The sequence below is a fragment of the Dermacentor andersoni genome, chromosome 1, assembly GCF_023375885.2.
Source record: "Dermacentor andersoni chromosome 1, qqDerAnde1_hic_scaffold, whole genome shotgun sequence".
In the NCBI taxonomy this organism is placed as follows: Eukaryota; Metazoa; Arthropoda; class Arachnida; order Ixodida; family Ixodidae; genus Dermacentor; species Dermacentor andersoni.
Window position 1 is genome coordinate 12,718,135 of NC_092814.1, and position 13,953 is coordinate 12,732,087.

At 47.5% G+C, this 13,953-nt stretch overlaps 1 protein-coding gene and 1 pseudogene across 1 annotated transcript in view; both read right to left on the minus strand.

The window, feature by feature from the left end:
- The window catches only part of LOC126545939 (coiled-coil domain-containing protein 125-like), a 324,642-nt gene that overhangs the window by 279,747 nt on the left and 30,942 nt on the right, over positions 1-13,953 (minus strand). The window lies entirely within an intron of this gene.
- LOC129380393 (uncharacterized) overlaps positions 1-13,953 on the minus strand; it is a 47,879-nt pseudogene that overhangs the window by 3,280 nt on the left and 30,646 nt on the right.

A 13,953-nucleotide genomic window follows, 5' to 3' on the forward strand; every position in this document is an offset into this window, starting at 1 on the left:
TATTTCTGTGATGACCTATACATGCACTGCTTCTATGAAAATACCATTATGTAATAAAAATACCTTTATCAACATAGTAACTTTGGTGTACCTACCGGCGTCGTGTCTGTGACCTGGATAGGGGCCGTCAAGATCGCACACGATGCCGTTGGCGCACATGATAGATTGATATTTCACAGCATGGACGCGCTTATGACCAGAGAAATATATTCTCTGGTTCACCGATGGCCGGCAAATCGGTCTCGCTGTCCCATCCACGAACCCCCAACAGTTTTTAAGTGGTGCACCTCTGCGATGCACTGCCTGTAGATAAAAGTAGGTAACGTAAACAATTACCTTGCCACTCAGAAATTGCTCGAAGAATTTGCGAGTAATCTGGTTATGTCTCGTGCCAATTTTAGCCAGGCATATCTTGTCAGGATTAAGGGCTCAATCCCATCGCTCGAGATCCGTTGCCAAGATTGGAGTCCGGCATGAATTCGAAGGTAGCTGGCCCATGCCGTCGTCCAACTTATCCACGCTGAGGACGTTGATGAAGGGAAGAACTGCTTCTCAACGAGAACGAGGAAAATGGGTTTATTTACAGTATTTAAATCAGTCTAACATGACTGCTTGAGAAAAGTGCATCAGTCTAACTTGACTGCTTAAGAAAAAGAGTGTCAGTCCAACATGACGGCATGGGCCAGCTACCTTCGAATTCATGCCGGACTCTAATCTTGGCAACGGATCTCGAGCGATGGGATTGAGCCCCCAATCCTGACAAATGGCTGACAGCGGTGAGCTGGACTTTGCGACATGGTGCTGTATCTGCGGTGAGTGCTTGATTCTTGCTTTGACTCTCTAGGCTTCATTTTGTGGTTGTTCTGTTTAGAACTGTAGGGAAGCTAGATTGTTGAGTGTTAGCTAGGTTGTGTTTTCCTAGCTAGATTTAGAGAGCAGAATCAAGGCAGTAAAGCAGCAATCATGGAGTTAAGGACACTGCTGAGAGACGAGTTGTTGATTGTTGGTGAGGAACTGGGCCTAGATGTACGCAAGGAAATGCTAAAATCGGAATTACTGAAGCTAATTTCCGAACAGGCCAGTGAGGAAGAAATTGAAATGGGGTTTGAACTTCTGGAAAGGAGAGAAGAACGAGAGAGAAAGGAACAAGAGAGAGAGGAACGCGAGTTAAGAAAAATGCAACTTGAACTTGAAAGCAAACGTTTGGAGTTGTCTCAAGGGAGTGAAGGCGCTCTGGGACGATCAAGTGAGGCAGAATCGTACCGCATGGACAGGCTATTAAAACCATTTGGGGTCGGGACCGACATAGGCTTGTTCCTAAGCAATTTTGAAAGGACTTGCGAAAAGATGAACTTCGGCCCGAGTACATGGCCACAGCGGTTGCTGTCTATGTTGCCGTGTGAGGCGGCGGAGGTAATCGCCAGACTGAGTGCACAGGATGCATATGATTATGCAAAAGTTAAGGCTAGTCTCCTGAAGAAATACCGCCTTTCAGCCGAAGCTTTTCGGCAAAGGTTTAGGAGCACAGGCAAGAAAGATAGCGATGGCTATCCGGAGTTTGCATATAGCTTAAAGGCCAACCTAGTCGAGTGGCTTAAAAGCGCGGAAGCGTACGACAACAGAGACATGATCATTGAACGCATGTGTCTACAGCAGTTTTACAAAACCATCCCCCAAGCTGTGAAACTGTGGGTGCAAGACAGAGGTAATGTAAACACTGTGGAAAGGGCGGCTGAATTAGCCGAAGAGTACGCAACCCGTAGAAAGTTGAACGCCGAGGAAGGAAACTGGGACGGTCGAAATGGACCGCGGAAACCATTTCCGTTCAAAAGGGGTGCGCAGACTAGACGATCGGAGCCTGTAGACATGGCGGAAAAGCCTGCAGAAAAGAGTGAGGAGAAACTTAGCGGAGAAACCGCACAAAAAGAACAGAAAAGAAAATTCAAATCTTTTAGACCAATTCGCTGTTACAAATGCCACAAACTGGGACATATAGCTGTAAACTGCGAGAAGTCTAGCGTAGTTTTCTCCTACGTGGAGGAAAAAGATGAGAATATGGAACTGTTAAGTCCACATCTTCACGACCTGCAAGTTAATGGAAAACCATGCCGAGTGCTAAGAGACAGTGCCGCCACGATGGACATTGTCCAGCCGTCTTACGTGACGGTAGATGACTTCACCGGAGAAGTAGCATGGATAAAACAGGTTGTAGAAGAACACAGCGTGTGTCTGCCCATGGCCAAAGTCAAAATCAATGGACCATTCGGGGAGCTACAGACTGAGGCTGCAGTTTCCAAATTTTTGTCACTGCAGTATCCTTACATCTTTTCGAATCGTTCGAATCAGTTACTGCGTGACAAAGGGCTCAAACTGGGACAGGGCATAGTACAAGCATTGACCCGAGGTCAAGCTCGTAAGATCGCGGCGCTTTCGGCTGAAAATGCTCAAGCTCCTCCAGCGGAAGCAGAAAAGGGGATAACTTCAATACCCGAATCCGAGCTAGGCCCGAGGGACAAAAGAACAGTTGAGGAGAGCCTGCCAGCTGACCAGCTCAATGAGAGCGTAGCACTAGAGTATCAAAGTTCTGGCTTGCAGGAAGAGCAAGCTGACGCACTCACAAGCGAGACAGGGTCGTTATTATCACCGGCCTCAAAGAACTTTGATCAGCTCTTACGTGTGGATAAAGAGTCACTGGCAGCTGAGCAAAAGAATGATGACAGCTTAGCTAAATTACATGACACAGCTAAAGAAGGCATTGCTAGGCGCAATGAGACGATACATGAGAGAGGAGGTTTGTTGTATCGGCACTACAGAGATCGAAAGGGTAGGATTTTAGATCAGTTAGTCGTACCTACTAAGTATAGGGAGGACCTTTTGAGTCTCTGTCATGGAAATGGGTGGTCCGGCCACCTAGGCATAAACAAATCAAAGGAAAGATTGCTTATGGAATACTACTGGCCTGGCTGTTTCAAAGACGTAGAAAACTTTGTAAGATCATGCGACGCCTGCCAACGTTCTGGTAAACCAGGAGAGACATGGAAAGCTTCACTGAAGGTAGTGCCCTTAATAACAGAGCCTTTCAGACGTCTTGTAATAGACACGGTAGGGCCTCTTCCAAAAACAAAATCGGGCTTCAGGTACTTGTTTACCATGCTGTGTCCGGCTACCAAGTTTCCAGAAGCAATCCCTTTGAGAGAGCTCAGTTCCACCGAAGTAGTAGACGCGCTTTTAACAGTGTTTGCACGAGTTGGGTTTCCAGCCGAAATGCAGGCAGATCAAGGGTCAGTATTCACGAGCGCACTGACTTCCACATTCTTGCAAAAGTGCGGGGTAAAGTTAATACACAGTTCTGTCTATCACCCTCAGTCAAACAGTGTAGAGAGGTGGCATTCGGTGCTTAAGCGAGTTTTGCGTGCGCTCTGTTACGAGCATAAGGAGGACTGGGAGAACTGTCTGCCGGCAAGTTTGTTTGCTTTGCGAACGGTTCCACATGAAGCGACAGGGTTCTCACCAGCAGAACTAGTGTATGGGAGGACACTCCGTTCTCCACTGAGAATGTTAAGAGAGATGTGGGAGGAAAGAGGGGAGAGTCCAACAGTGGTTGAATACGTGCTAAATTTACTGGAACGGCTAAGCGCAACCCAAGAACTAGTCGGAAAGAACATGGGAGTAGCTCAAAAGAACGCCAAATTCTATTACGACAAGAATGCGAGGCTTCGTACGTTTAACGCCGGAGACCAGGTAATGATCCTAAAACCTTCAAGAAAGAACAAGCTTGAAGTTCACTGGGACGTGCCCGTTAAAGTGTTGCACAAGCTTTCAGATACTAACTATGCTCTGAAAATGCCCGGTCGCAGGAAGGAGGTGAGGATATGTCACGGCAATTTGATGAAGCCGTATATAGAGCGGAGCGGAGTCGTTAACTATACCATCAAAGAGCAGGATGGCACTAGTACCAAGTTTAAGGAGTATAGGGCGACCTCCAACTCTGAAATCGGCCTAGAAGAAATAGTCGAGCACTCGGTAAGCTCGCACGCTCTAAGACCCGAGCAGCTAGATGAGCTAAAAGAGGTGTTAGGGGAATATCTCGACAGATTCAGCGATCGGCCGGGTAGAACCGAACTGATAACGCATGAAATTGAGCTGACATCAACCGAACCAGTAAGATCAAAGCCTTACAGGGTGTCTCCAAGACAGAGAGGGATTATGGAGGCAGAGATGCAGCGCATGCTAGAGTTGGGAGTTATTGAGCCCGCTGAGAGTGACTACACGTCACCGCTAATACTGGTAGAAACCCCTAACAAGGACCCTCGTCCGTGTATTGACTACAGGAAGTTAAATGCCATCACTAGGGATCAGCTCTACCCGATACCCAACATTGAGGAACGAATTGAAAGAGTTGGCGCTGCTAAATACATTTCAACTATAGATGTCGTGCGGGGGTACTGGCAAGTTCCCCTTTCAGAAAGTGCCAGCCGCTATGCCGCATTCATCTCGCCTGTAGGCACTTTTCGCCCTCTCGCACTCAGCTTCGGGCTGAAGAACGCGCCGTTTAGCTTCTCTAAGTTAATGGATATTGTCCTAAAAGACTTGCAGGAGTTCGCCTTGCCCTATCTTGATGATGTGGCAATTTTTTCGGACAGCTGGGAACAACACGTATCGCACCTCAAACAGGTGTTCTCACGGTTGAGGGAAGCCGGCTTAACGATGAAAGCGGAAAAGTGTAGGTTTGGTTGTTCGCAGGTTACTTATCTGGGCCATGTTGTCGGTCAGGGCATGAGACGGCCGGCTGAGCTGAAAATAGCTACGATTGGAGGATTTTCTCAGCCGCGCACGAAAACGGACCTTCGTTCATTTTTGGGACTTGTGGGGTACTATCAACGGTAGATTCCGAATTACTCGCAAATGGCAAGTCCATTAACAGACGCCCTCCGAAAGGGAGCACCGAGTAACGTACACTGGGATAAGGACAAAGAGAACGCTTTCCAAAGTTTGAAAACGCTATTGGTTTCTCGCCCTGTGCTTCGCGCGCCAGACTACACAAAGGAATTCATAGTTCAATGCGACGCAAGCGACAGAGGTATGGGCGTGGTACTTAGTCAGGTCGGCGACGATAACGAGGAGCATCCTATCCTCTATGCCAGCCGTAAACTAAATGTAAGAGAGGAAGCCTACAGCGCTTCAGAGAAGGAATGTGCTTGTTTAGTTTGGGCCGCCCAGAAGTTGTCGTGTTATTTGTACGGAGCGAAGTTCATCTTCGAGACCGACCACTGTCCTCTGACGTGGCTCAATCAAATGTCACACAAAAATGGTCGCTTGCTCCGATGGAGCCTCACTCTCCAAGAGTACAACTTCTCCGTTAGATATAAGAAGGGAAAGTTGCATAGCAATGCGGATGGTTTGAGCAGGCTAATTTGAATTCTGCGTTTGAGGGTCCCGCCTAAATTTTATGGTTACTAGTGCTAATTTTATTAAGCGAAGAAGATCCCCTCTCATTTAGCAGGATTCCCTCCATGATTGCTGAATTTGTCAGCAGGAATTTGCTTCAGAAATTGGCATAGCGAAATGCAGCATTTTTTGTTTCTGCACTTCTGTTGTTTTTTTTTTTTTTTTTTTTTTTTTTGAAGCCTAGCGAGTCTAAAGTGAGAGCCAATGCACGTCATCTCGGCGCAGAGCCGTGTTGTGGGGTTCATTTTGCAGTTGCCTGTCCTTGTTGGATATTTTGGGGCGGTGACAGCACAAAGCCCGCTTCTTCGAACGCAGCCTAGCTGCAGTGACGGAGAGTGGGGGATGCGCGTCTTGTCCCCCAGTCGTAATTGGGTGGCCATCCTACATTGCAGCTCGCCATTCTTAACACTATGCACTCACGTTCGCGCAGTTATTTCAATGCACTGTACTTGCCTGAGAAAAACGACCTAGTTCAGCAATGTTCAGCCACTTGTTCTTAGTTAAGTCCAGCAGGTGTCCAAAGTTGCCTTCAATGTGCGTGAGCACCTGGGACACGATACTTGACAAAGTGGAGTAGTGGCGGCCAAACAGTGGCTCCAAATCCCACCACCTGTTGGGATACGCCAGCCTGCGTAGGGTTATGAGAAGAGCTTCCTCGCCACTTACGCTGACACCCTGGGCGCTTATTACAGCGTCCGGGATAAGCAGAGACGTTCTCAGGTCTTTCAGGTGTTCCTCATGAAATCTAAACATCCGCCTAAAAGCATCTTCCTGCAGTTCTTCGATGTTAAATAGGCCGTTTACCGACTGTCGGGGTGTGCGCTGTTGGTGTCCAAGGAAAATGTCTTCCAGATCACTCCGGCTGAGATCTAGATAAAGTAGGTGCTCACAAAGAACACCTACGCGCGACCGACTCACGTTCGGCATGAATGCTGATGGCAAACTCTGAACTTTACGTCGCAAACACGACAAGAAGCACGACTGGCTCTCTGAGTACGCGGGCGAGTATGAGCTTGTGGATTAACTTGGCTGGTGAAGGAACGTAAAGGCGGGTATACAAAACTAAGCGCAACTAATTGTTTGCTGCTGATAAATTAACCTCGAAATTTTAATTAAATGCGAAAATACGACAGTTAAAATTACCATTCTTATCGTAAAATGGTATATTCTTTAAAATTGTTTCTAATAACTTTTTTTTTATGCCGTAGTGGCGCTGTCAGCGCAAGACGCTGTTCGCAAACGCAAAACCCTGTTCTAAAACTCTTCACTCCTGCGTGCCCCAGCGCTAACGCCCGCAAAGCTCTTTGGGGCCCCAAAATATTGGGGCCCCTATTCTAAAACTCCCTATTGACGCGTTATGACGCTAGTAGGGGTGCATGGAGCGCTTTGCGCGCTGCAGGAAAGTGCTCTCCCCGGCATAGAAACTGATTTGGCGGCAATTTTACTCCCCTTTTTCATCTTTCTACATACTGTAAAAAACAAAATTCATTTTTGTTGTCACAGTTTGGGTAAAATCACCGAAGCGGTGCCAGTCCTTTGACGGCTACCTGACGCGAGAAGTAACATTCTCATTTAGAGGAATCGTCGGTCAATTATTTGATCACATTGATTAGCTGAGGTAAAACATGTGGCGCCGTCGTTCTTTGTTTTTTTTTATCTCCTTGGAGTCAATGCACGCCGCATGCGAATGCTGTTTCCGTCCGTTTCGAATAGGTAATTGGAGTGGAAAATCTGTAATCTACATGTCTGTTTTCTAGCTTAAATTACGTCTTGCCGGGTAATTAAGTGGTTATTCGCTTCTATTTCATTTCAGTACTTCCTCGGAATGGGCCATATGCACATTCTCACTAGCATATAATAACTTGTTAATTGTGCGGTATACGTCCCGAAGCGACACATGGCCTCTGAGTTACACCACAGAGGTGGGCACCAGATGAATTTGGAGATTAGGAGGAACTGATTTCTTTTTTTTTTTTTTTTTTTTTTTTAGGGGGTAGGCGGGGGTGGGCTGGGCTGAGTGGGTAAAACCCAAATATGAATACGGCAAAGGCACCCTTGCCGCGGACAAGCGATGCTGTTACCGTCGTGTGGAAATGGCCGGTCCGTGTGTTGGACGAACGCGGCCACAATATTTAAACCGGCGGTCATGAAGCCGGCCCGATGTCGTCTGCCCACAGCATGCCGGTGGTCGGCAAGCGGGCTCGCCATTTGTAAAAGCTAAGCCCGGCCCAAGCCAGATTGCTGTGGTCGGGCCAGTCTACTATTTAACTGACCATGGGCCCGATCAACCGCCGAGCCCCCCCCCCCCCTTTTTTTTTTGCTTAGGTCATGCTACCCCATCTTAGTTTAATATGATGATGCGGTGCAGCCAACGACTACTCAACTGAGTGACTGGCCGCTCAGGAGTTAAAGATTCTGGGATGACTCGCCAAATCGAAAGACACCAGAGGTGTTTCCATTAAACGCATTTCCGTCGACTTGCATGATGAATTGCATTTTGTTCGGTTGCTGGTTGCCATGGCACTTCGGCGATAAAAACGCTGTAACAGTGCAGGAGAATTTTATTTCCCCGGTGCACTTTCGGAAACTAGCCATGTCGCGGGTACCGGAAAAAGAAAGACGACGCATTGTAGATCTGTGCCTACAAAACTATTCTCAACGCGTTATATCGGAGATGACAAAAAGGCCACTGAAAACTGTGAATCGAATCGTCCAGGCTTCCAAGAAGATGGCGGATGCTCCCCGTAAAGCCCGGCAAAGAGGGACCACTGAAGCTGAATACATGACCATTGTTGCGGCGGCTGCTGCAAACCCGACCTCCACCGTTCGGGAAACTAAGAACAGCCTCAGGCAGGGTGACGTCTCTGACACGTCTACCAAGCGTCGCCTCTACGCCCCAGCGTAATAAAGAGCGCGAAAAAATGACTGTATTTGTACCCTCATCACTTATTAAAAACATGCTAAGTGATTTATGTGATGAGAAGCTCGTTTCTGTTAATGTATATTGATTAAGCAGGCTGTTCACAAGCTGTAGACCAAACCAGCTGGAAAAGGCTCCAGTTAGTGAAGTGCGCCTTCCCGCAACGCCGCCTCGGTCCCTCAGTCACCTGGGTCTAGCGAAGTGCACTTTAGAGCAATGCCTGAGCGGCGCGCTCCAGCGCTGTAGCAGACGACGCGGAGCGCCTCCACGAGATGCGTGTGCGCCTGCGCCGCTTCGCTTCGATGCGCCGCCGCGCCGGCCGCACTGGCGCCCCGCGGAGCGCGACCATGGTGAGCCGTGTTCACCCTTATGGCACGTTCACACTGAGGAATCCGGCGTCTGCAGAGAATGGAATTCTCCTCCCGCCGAAAATCGCGTCGTTCACATTGCTTGCGCACCGCGCCGCCGGAACGAGATACAGCGCCATCTGCCCCATAAAGTTCTAACCTCAAACCAAGCGCGGTATATCCCGGATGTTCGCGCAGCTCGAAATTGCGCAGTTGTCTCCGTTCGCGTCGAGTTCGTGTGTTAATTTTGCGCGTCTCCACCATTGCTTGAAAAGGCAATGATTAACCCTGAGCAAGAAGAGGCAGTACTGCTAGGCCTGATGGCAAGCACCTTTCTGGCGATGCATGACGCGCAGAAGCATTCGCCGAAGAGACGACGCCACCGGCATTGGTGGGTTCGTCCTGCTTTGCAAGGGCGCGCGTAGCTTTGTCACGCCACCGTGTCAGGTCGCTTATACCTTGTGCTTCGCGTGGTACTTGCCGAAAAGGACGGGGCGGTTACGCACCAATTCGATGCGCATTTCCAATGTCGCGACGCGTTCGAAGACTGCGATATGACGAGAGCGTTGGCCTTGGCCGCCATCTTTCGAATTGCTGAGACGCGCTCCGATTGGTTCGCGGCGAGGCAATCCGGCGGCAGCTGCCGCAAACATCGGTCCGGGAGCGATCGGCGCGGAAGGGGCTATTCCGGCGGATCTCGCCGCCGCCGAACTGGGTTCCGCCGAATTGGGCGCCGCTCCAGACGCCGAATGCCTCAGTGTGAACGCGCCGTTAGAGTGGACGAGACTGTACATAGGATATCATTCAGCACCGGATGCTAGGAATATTTAATTGGTGCAAACCGTTTGAACGGTATCACCTAAAGTTCTCCATTATATCTATACTCATAGTTAAAAGATAAGTGTTTCTTGCAATTCGTAAAATATTAGAATAAATGTGATTTTGAGAAAGGCGCATCTTCTACCGACCACATCGTCGAAACAAAAACAAATGTGTGTTTATTTATTAACAAATAATTATTCTATTAATTTGTATTGCTCACAGATTTCCTCATATATATATATATATATATATATATATATATATATATATATATATATATATATATATATATATATATATATATATATAGCATATGGCCTCCAAAGTATTTTGTAAGGACCTGACAAATCTGTTTCGACCACACAAGAATAGTTGTCCTCCCAGAAGCGTTCTTTAGTTTCCCTATGACAAACCCGTTTCCTCACTTGTACAAACTATAGTTCATGACTATCATGTTTGCATGTCATATGTTTGCGTCTACTCTCCTATTTCCGTGTTCACTTTGCTCTTAAAATGTGAGCTAATTCACCAATGAACTTGCACTACGTGTGAGGTCCTGAAGAATAGGGACTATGCACGCCCGCGTGGTGGGCGTGCGGGAGCACCCCTGCCACGTTAATCAACAACCGTAATCAACAACATGTTAATCAACAAGCGTAAGACAGCTGACATAAGGAACTATAATATGAATAGAATTGAACATGCTCTCAGGAACGGAGGAGCCTAAAAGCAGTGAAGAAACTAGGAATTGGCAAGAATCAGATCTATGCGTTAAGAGACCAAACGGCAATATTGTCACGTGGTGGTGACGTAGAAGAACACAGTAGCAATACTGTGAAAGAGAAAACTAACTTTTATTGGGCGAGCCTGTGCCCACAAAACAGGCTACACTTATAGCACAACGATAGCGGCGAACACGGTCGGCGATCGTCGAAAATCTGATCAGCGGGTCAAGCGCGTCGGCTTTTATACAACAGTCGTCGAATGTTCCAGACTAATCGTTGGGACTCGCGTGCCTTGCACAAAGTTCGGCACCATTCGCGGCAGGCGATGAAATCAGATAACATAAGGTTCGGCAACAACAGAAAGAGAATAGAAGCATCGATAACTTTCCAGAAACTTCGGATACATGCAGGCGCGTCCCGCGCTGTGCGATTACATTTGTTAGGCGGCGAAACGTGGTCGCCCGATAAAGATAAGTACACATCTCAATATCATTACTAATATGGATAAGATAGTTCAAGTGGCTGAGGAGTTCTGCAGAAATTTTTACACTACCAGTGGCTCCCACGACGATGATAGAAAGAGGGAATAGTCTAGAGGTATTTGACATCCCACAAGTAAAGCCGGAAGAAGTAATGAAACCCTTGGGAGCTATGCAAAGGGGGAAGGCAGCTGGGGAGGATGAGGTAACAGCAGATTTGTTGATGGATGGTGGGAACATTGTCCTAGAAAGACTGGCCAACCTGTATACGCAATGCCTCATGACTGCGAGCGTACCGGAATTTTGGAAGAACGCTAACCTAATCCTAATCCATAAGAAAGGGGACGCCAAAGACTTGAAAAATTATAGACCGATCGGCTTACTGTCCGTTGCCTACAAAGTATTTACTAAGGTAATCGCAAATAGAATCAGGAACACCTTAGACTTCTGTCAACCAAAGAACCAGGGAGGAGCAACAGACCCTATTCATACTATCAATCAGGTGATAGAGAAATGTGCGGAATATAACCAACCCTTACATATAGCTTTCATTGATTACGAAAAAGCGTTTGGCTCAGTCGAAACATCAGCAGTCATGGAGGCATTACGGAATCAGGGTGTAGATGAGCCGTATGTAAAAATACTGAAAGATATCTATAGCGGCTCCACAGCCACCGTAGTCTTCCATAAAGAAAGCAACAAAATCCCAATAAAGAAAGGCGTTAGACAGGGCGATACGATCTCTCCAATGCTATTCACAGCGTGTTTACAGGAGGTATTCAGAGATCTGGATTCAGAAGAATTGGGGATAAGAGTTAATGGAGAATACCTTAGTAACTTGCAAGTCGCTGATTATATTGCCTTGCTGAGTAACTCAGGGGACCAATTGCAATGCACGTTCACTGACCTGGACAGGCAAAGCAGAAGGGTGGGTCTAAAAATTAATCTGCAGAAAACTAAAGTAATGTTTAACAGTCTCGGAAGAGAACAGCAGTTTACGATAGGTAGCGAGGCACTGGAAGTGGTAAGGGAATACATCTACTTAGGGCAGGTAGTGACCGCGAATCCGGATCCTGAGACTGAAATAATCGGAAGAATAAGAATGGGTTGGGGTGCGTTTTGCAGGCATTCTGACATCATGAACAGCAGGTTGCCATTATCCCTCAAGAGAAAAGTGTATAACAGCTGTGTCTTACCAGTACTCACCTACGGGGCATAAACCTGGAGGCTTACGCAAAGGGTTCTACTTAAATTGAGAACGACGCAACGAGCTATGGAAAGGGGGGGATAAAGGGGGGGATAAGAAGAGAGCAGATTGGGCAAGGGAACAAACGCGAGTTAATGACATCTTAGTTGAAATGAAGAAAAATAAATGGGCAAGGGCAGGGCATGTAATGAGGAGGGAAGATAAGCGATGGTGATTAGGGTTACGGACTGGATTCCAAGAGAAGGGAAGCGTAGCAGGGGGCGGCAGAAAGTTAGGTGGACAGAGTTTGCAGGGACAACATGGCCACAATTAGCACATAGCCGGGGTACTTGGAGAAGTATGGGAGAGGCCTTTGCCCTGCAGTGGGCGTAGCCAGGCTGATGATGATGTTGGGGGGGGGGTGGGGGGGTTAACCGGCAGCGTATTTAGAATTTCGCTGATGCTAAAATACATGAGAAGGGAAGGAGCGGGCGAGGAAAAAAGGAGGCGGCCACCATCGATGGAACACGAGTGCTATCAGCGTGCACGGAGTAATGTGACCAGGACGTCGCCCACCACGCGGCTGGCGCTCCTCTGGTTGAAGTCGAGTCATGCATGAGTGTACTAGAATAATTCTGAGTGGCGCGACCGGCTGCCGTGAAGAGACATACGTCTCCCCACAGGCCGGCTGGATACGAAGACCCATATATGCTCTGACGTCACACCAGATCTTTATTCCTTAAGTTTTCCCTTGAATTATGTGTTTTAGCTCTGTGCGTTCCCTATGACGCTGCGAAGTACCTGGCACGTCACGTGAACTTGACGGAAGATCGGGAAGATCACACTAGAGTTGAGATCTACTGTTTAAGTCTGTTTCACATGCAAGCGACGGCGCGGCGGTTGTCGGGCTGGCTGAGCAGCACCGCAGCGCGCAGACGCTGCTTCGTTTGACATGCTTCGTTTTGGCGCGACGCGCGCCGCTGTGATGGGCAGTGCTTCTCATGGAAAGCGCCCGTGAGCCGCGGGTTTCAGGTTTCAGCTGCGCCTTGCTCCACATTCCCATGTTGTGGCGCGCTTGAGCTGCGGGTTTGATCAGTGTATTAAGTTGGTGCTCCACTATCGTGCCTGTAGACCTCGCAAAAAATAAAAACACTGCGTATCGAACGGTGAACACAACCGTTTTTTTTTAACATTTATGAATAGCTCTTTTTGGCGACAGCTTAAAGGTCTTGCGACGTACACGCACACAAAATGAGCCAAGTTGGTTCGTACTTCCGCGACCTCGGCTTGAGTGAGTGAGACTTTGACATGAGTGCATGTAGTGCTAGACAGCATGACTTATTAAATATAATCTTGTCGAACGGTTGTATAAATGTTATAGAATCGAGTACTAGAATCACAATGTCCTCGGAGAGTACGTTAGATCTATTTATTACAAATTATGAGCCTTCATATGTGAAAAGCGCTGTTTTCCCAGTTGAAAATGACAACAGAGGTTGTGTTCAGTACTACAGAAATTTCTGTTGTACAACAGGATTTTTCTGTAGTAACTACAGATTCCTGATGGAGCGACAGACTTTTCTGATGTACAACGGACATTTCTTGTTTTGACTACAGAAGTACACTCTGTCGTATGTCTGTTGTTAGAACAGAAAGCTGAAGCTCTACAACAGATTTTTGTAGTACTACAGAAAAATTTGTCATCACTACAGGTACCCTGTTGTCCCAACAGAAATGTTCCTGAAGTAACCCGAAAAACTTCTGCAGTGCTACAGAGAGCTGTTGAAATACTACAGAAACCTATTGTGGCAACAGGCCCCCAATTGTCACAGCAGAAGTGTTCCTGAAGTAATGCGACAAACTTCTGTTGTACTACAGAAAAATGTTGTTGTACGACAGAAACCTATCATTGCAACAGGACCCCAGTTGTCATAGCAGAAGTGTTCCTGAAGTGATGGACAAACTTCTGTTGTACTACAGAGAACTGTTCCACAACGGAAACCTATCGTCGCAACATGTACCAAAT